This window comes from Schistocerca gregaria, chromosome 8, assembly GCF_023897955.1.
Source record: "Schistocerca gregaria isolate iqSchGreg1 chromosome 8, iqSchGreg1.2, whole genome shotgun sequence".
In the NCBI taxonomy this organism is placed as follows: domain Eukaryota; kingdom Metazoa; phylum Arthropoda; class Insecta; order Orthoptera; family Acrididae; genus Schistocerca; species Schistocerca gregaria.
In genome coordinates, this window is record NC_064927.1 from 440,564,519 (window position 1) to 440,570,354 (window position 5,836).

At 48.1% G+C, this 5,836-nt stretch overlaps 1 pseudogene; it reads right to left on the bottom strand.

Moving 5' to 3' along the window:
* Positions 1–679: 679 nt before the first annotated feature.
* On the bottom strand, positions 680–797 carry LOC126285681 (5S ribosomal RNA; annotated as a pseudogene).
* Between the last annotated feature and the right edge of the window lie 5,039 nt (positions 798–5,836).

The following is a 5,836-nucleotide window of genomic DNA, read 5'->3' on the forward strand; positions in this document are numbered from 1 at the left end:
GTTTGCATTTTTGTGGCTGCGAACACGCTGAAGTCGTTTTTTCAATTTCCTGGTGCTGTGTGCGGCCGGCGTGCACGCGGGAGAACGGACAGGTTTGCGCGTCCTTGCTGCGGTGATGACAGGCGCCTCGCCCACCGACTCACCTGCTTTTGTTCTGTGCAGGTCTCGATAGACATTCTGCAATCGCCAAGGAATATATGCTATGTTCTGGTTTTCTACCGTAAGAGACTCATTAACAGCTGTCTGCTTGGAACGCACCTACGGTACGGACGCCATTCTGAAGACTACATATTGCGCCGGCTCCTTTCAGAACTTTATGAAACTATAGTGGCTGCAGTGGGAATATTCTACGATATCCCACAACGAATTTCACTTTTTTCTTCAACCGAAACTGGCCGAGAAAAAAACGGGTCGCTTTACCTATTGAAGGCCCCTCGTACAATTTTTATTAGAAAGAAGGATTTAATTGCTATAAAAAAAGCACTCCGTCTTCAGGCCCCAAGTGCCCATCGGGACCAACCGACCGCCGTGTCATCCTCAGCTGAGGATGCGGATAGGAGGGGCGTGGTGTCAGCACACCGCTCTCCCGGTCGTTATGATGGTTGTCATTGACCGGAGCCGCTACTGTTCGTTCGAGTAGCTCCTCAACTGGCATCACAAGGCTGAGTGCACCCAAAAATGGCAACAGTGCATGGCGGCCCGGATGGTCACCCATCCAAGTGCTGGCCACGCCCAGCAGCGCTTAACTTCGGTGATCTGACGGGAACCGGTGTATCCACTGCGGCAAGGCCGTTACAATTACTATAAGGTGAGTGGTTAACCAGTACAGGAAGGGTTTTCCTATTGTCACTTATTTTTTTCTTTCGCTTACGCCATAGTCCCGCAGCGATCGTAGGGTCGGTTAGAACGGATTTGCCAAGGTTAGTTTTAGGGGAGGCCGGATGCCCTTCTTGCCGCCGCCCCGTACCCCCAGGGAAGGAATCAGTGCACCCCAGCTGTCTGCATCGAGTGTAAATCGTGAAATAGTGCGACGCGGGTAACTGACGCGGAACGTGGGGACGAGCCCGGTATTCACCTAGCGGGATGTGGAAAACCGCCTAAAAACCACATCTAGGCTGGCCGGCACACCGCCCCCTCGTCGATAATCCGCCGGGCGGATTCGATCCGGGACCGGCGCTCCTACCCGAGTCCAGGAAGCAGCGCGTTAGCGCTCTCGGCTACCCTGGCGGGTCTCCTATTGTCAATTGTATTACGTCTGAATGTAGCACCTAGATGCGGCGTATCGCGAATGTAGACACGATACCTGAGAGCTTGTTAGAGACAGTGAACACGGCAGAACGCCGCGAGTTAACCGACTTTGAACCTTAGGTGATTATCGGTGCAAGTCGCATGGGCTATAGGTTACTGCAAATTACACAAGAATGTGGGATCCGATATCAACAGTGTCTAGAACGGATCTTAACAATTGCATAAGTAATGTACAGAGTGTTTCAAAAATGACCGGTATATTTGAAACGGCAATACAAACTAAACGAGCAGCGATAGAAATACACCGTTTGTTGCAATATGCTTGGGGCAACAGTACATTTTCAGGCAGACAAACTTTCGAAATTACAGTAGTTACAATTGTCAACAACAGATGGCGCTGCGGTCTGGGAAACTCTATTGTACGATATTTTCCACATATCCACCATGCGTAGCAATAATATGGCGTAGTCTCTGAATGAAATTACCCGAAACCTTTGACAACGTTTCTGGCGGAATGGCTTCACATGCAGATGAGATGTACTGCTTCAGCTGTTCAATTGTTTCTGGATTCTGGCGGTACACCTTGTCTTTCAAGTGTCCCCACAGAAAGAAGTCACAGGGGTTCATGTCTGTCGAATAGGGAGGCCAATCCATGCCGCCTCCTGTATGTTTCGGATAGCCCAAAGCAATCACACGATCATCGAAATATTCATTCAGGAAATTAAAGACGTCGGCCGTGCGATGTGGCCGGGCACCATCTTGCATAAACCTCGAGGTATTCGCAGTGTCGTCTAAGGCAGTTTGTACCGCCACAAATTCACGAAGAATGTCCAGATAGCGTGATGCAGTAATCGTTTCGGATCTGAAAAATGGGCCAATGATTCCTTTGAAGAAATGGCGGCCCAGACCAATAGTTTTTGGGGATGCAGGGACGATGGGGCTGCACCATGGGGATTTTCGGTTCCCCATATGCGCCAGTTCTGTTTATTGACGAAGCCGTCCAGGTAAAAATAAGCTTCGTCAGTAAACTAAATGCTGCCCACATGCATATCGCTGTCATCAATCCTGTGCACTATATCGTTAGCGAATGTATCTCGTGCAGCAATGGTAGCGGCGCTGAGTGGTTGCCGCGTTTGAATTTTGTATGGATAGAGGTGTAAACTCTGGCGCATGAGACGATACGTGGACGTTGGCGTCATTTGGACCGCAGCTGCAACACGGCGAACGGAAACCCTAGGCCGCTGTTGGATCACCTGCTGCACTAGCTTCGCGCTGCCCTCTGTGGTTGCCGTACGCGGTCGCCCTACCTTTCCAGCACGTTCATCCGTCACGTTCCCAGTCCGTTGAAATTTTTCAAACAGATCCTTTATTGTATCGCTTTTCGGTCCTTTGGTTACATTAAACCTCCGTTGAAAACTTCGTCTTGTTGCAACAACACTGTGTTCTGGGCGGTGAAATTCCAACACCAGAAAAATCCTCTGTTCTAAGGAATAAACCATGTTGTCCACAGCACACTCGTTTAGTTTTTATTGCCGTTTCAAATATACCGGTCCTTTTTTAAACACCCTGTATCTGCACACATAAACCGCCACCCAGAGCGATCGTAAGTGTTTCGCAGACGGATATTAGAAGCAGAGACATGATTTGATTGATTTGGTGTGATTAATGGTGAGAGAAAAAAAAACAACAGTGGTCTTAGCCCACTATAGCCCGCACCGAAACCAAGTTTATTGTGCGGTTTCACTCCCTGTGATTCTAGCAAAACCAAACGGTACCTTTACGAGGCATTAGGAGCCCTTTACTAGTTACTTACGAGAAACAATTTTTTCAGGCTCAAATTACCCTAATATTCTGTGCCTTTTGGCCTCCAGAGCTTCGTATTGGAACAGTAGATATGGTGCGGTTTCATACTTCTCATTACGTAGTCTCCACTTAGGGGCTTCTTCTGCTTACCTATTGTGTGTAGGTAGTCCTTTAAGTTCCCATGCTACCGTATAATCTGTTTCCTATTCAAGTTCAGTATTACACAGCTTCTCCTGAAACTTGACTTCGGCATCATTAGTTTGGCATGATTTTGTTTTTGGATTGTAGTCCAATATTACACGCGCTGCCTCCTGATCCAGCTACGCAGTTTTGATTCTATCATGGCCTTACTGATGCTTAGGAGAGGCTGCGGTCCAATAAATGGAGTCGTAGCGTGTGCCCTGCTCGATCTACATCAGCGTGTTCATTGGAGCGAATTCCTGAATAGTCAGGGACCCCACAACAGGTCTACCCTATTAATTTCCCCTGGTCTCCCGAGGACTTCGTGCCATTCTGCAACGAAGTTTGATCTGTCTAAATAAATGTAGATGATTGCGGCACCTTCGTTAATTCTCCTCCGCGCACACTCTGATAGCGGATGCCTCCGTTTGCCGCAAAGGCGTACGGGGCGAAGTTCTCGTATTTGTGAGGCAGTCTAGGGATGTACCGGGACTGTACAAATGCCGTTTTCCTTCCCATGACTTTTGGCCACTCGTTGTACTTTAAGCTTATTATTCTAGCAACTGTTGCTGTACTATTGGTAGTACATGCAATGATTTCTCGCAAGACAGGGAATATGCGGAGTATAAACGCTCAGCTTGTCACAATGTCACCATTAGGCGACACATCCGTCAGAATACTACGAGCGGGGAACTGTTCTAACAGTTTAGTGTTCTGTTTGTGTCTTGTCCATAGTAAGACTGGGGACTGTGTTCCGTTCGACTGAACCTAACTTCGGTGTTCACTATGGCAAAAGTTCCTCGCAGTAAATATACTAAACAAAAGCACAGAAAAAATTATGACGGAGGTGGAACATTTGACCAGTGTATGGAAAGAACCGAGTAGAACCACCTTTAGAACTATTAAAACGCGTATCAAATGCGAGAAAAAATTGAAAAGCGGTATAGCCAAACGATCAGATAGCAGGGCATTATTGAAACCTTACATCACACAGGAGGGTATTCACCCCTGGCTGCGTGTTCTCGAACACCGCGCGTTATGAAAACCGTAAAGTCCATTCACTTCTTTATGACGTCGGGAAACACTCCGCACGCTGTACCATCATAGGCGAGCGTTATCGCACAGTGGATAAGGTTCTTTCATTCATCCTCTAAAAAAAAGAGCGGGCAGTAACGCTGGCGACCGTTTCGATTGAACGCGCCGTTTAATGGTCGTGTATTCATTCCCTCACAAGGCAGGATAAACAGATCGGCAGAGGGCCATTCCTTTCCTTTGGAAGACGAATGCGGCGGTCGGCAGGCGCCGTACTTTGCGCTCGCCGACGCGGCAGGTTACGCCATCTGCTGCGCGTCTGTGTGCGTACACCTGGCCGGGCTGTAAAACTTTAATTGGATTCTTCAGCGCGTCACGCACCACGCCCCGTCTTCGGGGCCCCTCTGTCCTCCTCCAGTTCCAACCGCTTTGCGACACGCAACTACTACCAAAAAAACTGCTGCGATGCGCGACTGTTGATAGAACTCTGCGCGACTCTCTGATTGGCAGAAACAGATTTTGAAATAGTTCGCCTATCCTAGCCGGGAGGGGCAATTCTTTCGACACTGCGCTCTTGCTTGGAAGAAGGAGGGAAAAGGGTGTAACATCCTGTCGACGACGGAGTCCTTTGAAGCAGGCCACGAACTGCGTTTCGGCAAGGATGGGGAAAAAAAAATCGATCGCGTCCTCCACAAAACAACGGTGGTGCTCGCCTTGTTGTGTAGTCTGATTTTAGCAAGACAGCCATAAATCCCACATGGTAAATCCTTCGATGAGGCAACCACAAAATTATTGCGCTCCAACATTCCTTTCCCTATAGCTGTTCGGTGCCACAACTTCCTGAAGCCAAAGACAGTCGCAAACGTACACACACGCACTCTGCAAAGTACTGTGAAGTACATGGCAGAGCATGCGTATCATTCCACCGCAAATTAGGACTTCTTCCCGTTACAATTGCGTATGGAAGCGGGGAGAATGACTGCTTTAATGTCTCTGCACAGATTAGTCTAACATAGTCTTCGAGGCCCCGTCTTTGCTCATTTCAGTGTACCGTATGAAATGTAGATACAACTAGGTCAGTTTTCACCTTCCTAGCCACGTGAATGACCAGACTAACCGCTATTGTGCAACCAAAACCCTGACATTGTGCATGAAATTCATCTTCACGATGATTTGGAGGAGAGAATATGCTTCCCGGAACGCTGCGGATAACCTGTGAATCAAAGCGAGATTTTATTGCATCGACACGCCGCGAAAGCTGAAGAACGGCACACAAAAAAGGAAAAATAGAGACGTAACGATGACTACAAAAGCAAAGGCATTTAACATTCGATGTGAGTATACCCCCTGACGAGGAAGTTTACACAATCTAGCAGAAAAAAAATTGTCCAAAGAAAACGGCATCCTTTGTTCTTTAGCATATGTATAGCGTGTGGCGAAAAAACTATGAGTGCTCAAGGATAGACGGAAATAGATCCTCCTTTCATCCCACAGATGTTCTCCCGCCGGTTCTGTCGTACATCCTGATGTTCTCCAAGGAGTCCGCTTGTGGTAGTCCGTGGTGCAGTCCGTG